This window comes from Amblyraja radiata, chromosome 41, assembly GCF_010909765.2.
Source record: "Amblyraja radiata isolate CabotCenter1 chromosome 41, sAmbRad1.1.pri, whole genome shotgun sequence".
NCBI lineage: Eukaryota > Metazoa > Chordata > Chondrichthyes > Rajiformes > Rajidae > Amblyraja > Amblyraja radiata.
This window is the reverse complement of record NC_045996.1, coordinates 8,085,223-8,090,488: the sequence shown is the minus strand read 5'-3', so window position 1 is coordinate 8,090,488 and position 5,266 is coordinate 8,085,223.

Sequence of the window (5,266 nt, the reverse complement as noted above, 5' to 3'; positions counted from 1 at the left end):
CAGATGCTTCACTCTCGTCTGTGTGTACCAGAACTACTCCCCCTATCTTCAACTTCACACAGCAAGTTCTCATGCAGTCATAGTTTCAATACCTTCCATTTTTCCCTTCGAGCCAGCACCGCCATTCAATGTGATCATGGCTGATCATCCACAATCAGTACCCCGTTCCTGCCTTCTCCCCATATCCCCTGACTCCGCTATATTTAATAGCCCTATCTAGCTCTCTCTTGAAAGCATCCAGAGAACCTGCCTCCACCGCCCTCTGAGGCAGAGAATTCCACGGACTCACCATTCACTGTGAGAAAAAGTGTTTCCTCGTCTCCGTTCTAAATGGCTTACTCCTTATTCTTAAACTGTGGCCCCTGGTTCTGGACTCCCCCAACATCGGGAACATGTTTCCCACCTAAACCCTTAACAATCTTATATGTTTCAATTAGATTCCCTCTCATCCTTCTAAACTCCAGAGTGTATAAGCCCAGCTGCTCCATTCTCTCAGCATATGACAGTCCCACCATCCCGGGAATTAACCTTGTAAACCTACGCTGCACTGCCATTCAGCCCATGAATTCTGCTCCACCATTCGATCATGGCTGATCTATTTTACCCTCGGAACCCAACTCTCCTGCCTTCCCCCCATAACCTTTGACGCCTTTATAAATCAAGACCTTGTCAATCTCTGCTTTAAATATACCCAATGACTTGGCCTCCACAGCCACCTGCGGCAACGAATTCCACAGATTTATCATCCTCTGGCTAAAGAAATTCTTCCTCAACTTGTCATTCGGACTCTTCCTTCATTCTGCCTGTCTTTATCCATCCTTTCACTGAATGCATAAAATCTTGACTGATTTGCTACAGCCATTTATATTAGTCTATTTTTTAATAAAGTTTAAGTTTTTAAATAATGTTTCCATCCATTGGACCTTCTCTCTATCTTTCAGTCTGAAGAATTTCGACCTAAAAATGTCACCTCTCCCCTTTCGCCAAAGATGCTGCCTGACCCACTGAGTTACTCCAGCACTTTGTGTCCGTCATCAGTATTTCCCGTCCAACTCGATTCTGATCACTTTCTCTGCCAAGAAGTAATGTTCACTACACATAGGTAAATTTTAAGAATAGAGATTCTGTTACCTGTAATTTCAACGATAATTGCATTAATAATGATGATTATTGCATTTATAATCAAGTATATATCACAGTGTGAGCATTGCTGGAAAGGCCAGTATTTAAGGGCCACTTACGCGATTTTTTCGGCGACTTGCCGACACCCGTCATAGTCGCAGCAGGTCTCCGAAAATTTCCAACTTGTTGAGAATCCAGCAGCGACCAGAAAAAGGTACGACTCTGTGGGCTGCTACTCATGACCATACAGTCGTCACCCCGCAACATGTCGCCTGTATGATTGCGAGTAGTCGCCCAAAGAGTCGTACCTTTTTCTGGTCGCCGCTGGATTTTCAACATGTTGAACATTTTCTGCCACCTGTTGCCGCGAGTATGACGTGTGCTGGCAAATTGCCGAAAAAAATCACGTTAAGTGGGACAGGCCCTTTACTGCCCGTCACCAATTGCCTTTGAGGTGGTGACAGATCCTTGAAGTGTGGCAGTTGCTTCTGAGAGTGCACCTCAGTGTTGTTGGATAGCGAGTTTGAGGATTAAGATCCAGCAATCGTCTAACGTGACAAAGTCAACGTCTTTAATAAGACTAAACATAGAAACATAGAAATTAGGTGCAGGAGTAGGCCATTCGGCCCTTTGAGCCTGCACCGCCATTCAATATGATCATGGCTGATCATCCAACTCAGTATCCCGTACCTGCCTTCTCTCCATACCCTCTGATCCCCTTAGCCACAAGGGCCACATCTAACTCCCTCTTAAATATAGCCAATGAACTGGCCTCGACTACCCTCTGTGGCAGGGAGTTCCAGAGATTCACCACTCTCTGTGTGAAAAAAGTTCTTCTCATCTCGGTTTTAAAGGATTTCCCCCTTATCCTTAAGCTGTGACCCCTTGTCCTGGACTTCCCCAACATCGGGAGCAATCTTCCTGCATCTAGCCTGTCCAACCCCTTAAGAATTTTGTAAGTTTCTATAAGATCCCCTCTCAATCTCCTAAATTCTAGAGAGTATAAACCAAGTCTATCCAGTCTTTCTTCATAAGACAGTCCTGACATCCCAGGAATCAGTCTGGTGAACCTTCTCTGCACTCCCTCTATGGCAATAATGTCCTTCCTCAGATTTGGAGACCAAAACTGTACGCAATACTCCAGGTGTGGTCTCACCAAGACCCTGTACAACTGCAGTAGAACCTCCCTGCTCCTATACTCAAATCCTTTTGCTATGAAAGCTAACATACCATTCGCTTTCTTCACTGCCTGCTGCACCTGCATGCCCACGTTCAATGACTGGTGTACCATGACACCCAGGTCTCGCTGCATCTCCCCTTTTCCTAGTCGGCCACCATTTAGATAATAGTCTGCTTTCCTGTTTTTGCCACCAAAATGGATAACCTCACATTTATCCACATTATACTGCATCTGCCAAACATTTGCCCACTCACCCAGCCTATCCAAGTCACCTTGCAGTCTCCTAGCATCCTCCTCACAGCTAACACTGCCCCCCAGCTTAGTGTCATCCGCAAACTTGGAGATATTGCCTTCAATTCCCTCATCCAGATCATTAATATATATTGTAAATAGCTGGGGTCCCAGCACTGAGCCTTGCGGTACCCCACTAGTCACTGCCTGCCATTGTGAAAAGGACCCATTTACTCCTACTCTTTGCTTCCTGTTTGCCAGCCAGTTCTCTATCCACATCAATACTGAACCCCCAATGCCGTGTGCTTTAAGTTTGTAAACTAATCTCTTATGTGGGACCTTGTCGAAAGCCTTCTGGAAGTCCAGATACACCACATCCACTGCTTCTCCCCTATCCACGCTACTAGTTACATCCTCGAAAAATTCTATAAGATTCGTCAGACATGATTTACCTTTTGTAAATCCATGCTGACTTTGTCCAATGATTTCACCACTTTCCAAATGTGCTGCTATCCCATCTTTAATAACTGACTCTAGCAGTTTCCCCACTACCGATGTTAGACTAACTGGTCTGTAATTCCCCGTTTTCTCTCTCCCATCCTTCTTAAAAAGTGGGGTTACGTTTGCTACCCGCCAATCCTCAGGAACTACTCCAGAATCTAAAGAGTTTTGAAAGATTATTACTAATGCATCCACTATTTCTGGAGCTACTTCCTTAAGTACTCTGGGATGCAGCCTATCTGGCCCTGGGGATTTATCGGCCTTTAATCCATTTAATTTACCCAACACCACTTCCCGGCTAACCTGGATTTCACTCAATTCCTCCAACTCCTTTGACCCGCGGTCCCCTGCTATTTCCGGCAGATTATTTATGTCTTCCTTAGTGAAGACGGAACCAAAGTAGTTATTCAATTGGTCCGCCATATCCTTGTTCCCCATGATCAACTCACCCGTTTCTGACTGCAAGGGACCTACATTTGTTTTAACTAATCTCTTTCTTTTCACATATCTCTTCTGATTAACCATCAGCAGTGGGTTTTACTTGCACAAGGGGAGACGTGTCCCAGTCAAAGGCTGTGTGTTTAAGTCTGTCATTGTTCATACCGCTGGGGTGTAAACTACCCAAGCGAAATATGAAGGTAGATAAAAATGCTGGAGAAACTCAGCGGACGAGGCAGCATCTACGGAGTGAATGAATAGGTGACGTTTTGGGTCGAGACCCTTCTTCAGACTGATGTGGGGGTGGGAAGAAGAAAGGAAGAGGCGGAGACAGTGGGCTGTGGGAGAGCTGGGAAGGGGAGGGGAACGAGGACGAAAGCAGGGACTGCATGAAATTGGAGAAGTCAATGTTCATACCGTTGGGGTGTAAACTACCCAAACGAAATATGAGGTGCTGCTCCTCCAATTTACGGTGGGACTCACTCTGGCAATGGAGGAGGCCCAGGACAGAGAGGTCGGATTCGGAATGGGAGGGGGAGTTGAAGTGCTGAGCCACTGGGAGATCAGGTTGGTTATTGCGAACCGAGCGGAGGTGTTGGGCGAAGCGATCGCCAAGCCTACGCTTGGTCTCTCCGATGTTGAGCAGCTGACACCTAGAGCAGCGGATGCAATAGATGAGGTATCTTAAATAAGCAAAATATGAGTGAGTTCCTCCAATTTGTGCTGGGCCTCACTCTGGCAATGTTCATACCGCTAGGTGGGGAACTGAATCCAGGGCCAAGACCTGGAGATTAATGGTTACCATCACTGAAACCAGCCTGGAATTTAAACTCCCTGCATCTGGTATCAAAGCTCATGTCCCCAGATTATACTCAGGTTGCCGCAGCATATTCCCTCCCTTCCACCCAGCCACCTGTCTGGTTTAACCACACGCTGATGGATTTAATTCAATTTAGTCCTTGCTTTCTCCCTCCTTCCCCTCCCCCTTCCCAGCTCTCCCACAAGCCTCCTGTCTCCGCCTCTTCCTTTCCTTATCCCGTTTCCCCCCCAGGACATCAGTTTGAACCAAAGATCCTATAGCGAGCAAGATAGCCCACTCGATGAAAAAGACGTAGTACGGTCATGGGCAGATTCATGGGTAATTTTCGGCCCCATTTCCGTAACCGGCTTCCGTCTCCGCACCAAAGATCCCGTAGCGGAGCAAAGATACTAGTGCGGAGACGGAAGCCGGTTACGGAAACATCCTCGTAAAAATCTTCTCCTCATTTTCAGAATTTTAATTTATTAACACAAACTGTTCCCCCGCAACATTGATTACACTGCGAGTCGGGTCGGGTCGGGTTACTGAAATGGATGGAAAAAAGGCCCACGTTCCGCTTCGTTGCGTACTACATGTCAGCCCGTTGCATTTAGCAGGAGTGATCTAGGATCTTTGGTCTGAAGAACGGTGTCGACACGAAACGTCGCCTGTTCCTTCTCTGTTCCAGAGATGCTGCCTCACCCGCTGAGTTTCTCCTGACTTTTTGTGTATAGTCAAAGGCTGTGACCACAACTCCAAATTTAATTCAGGACAGCCGGATGATGTGTGTTTGTACATTCGCAAGCTGGCGAGGACCTGGAGATTCATGGGCATGGGCACCATTGCCAGCATTTTTCCGCTGACTGGTTAGCACGCAACAAAAACTTTTCATGTACACGTGACAATGAACTAAAACTGAAACCAGGGCCTGGAGATTCATGGTCAACACACACTGATGATTTCCACACTCGGCGACAAAAACATCCAGTGAGATC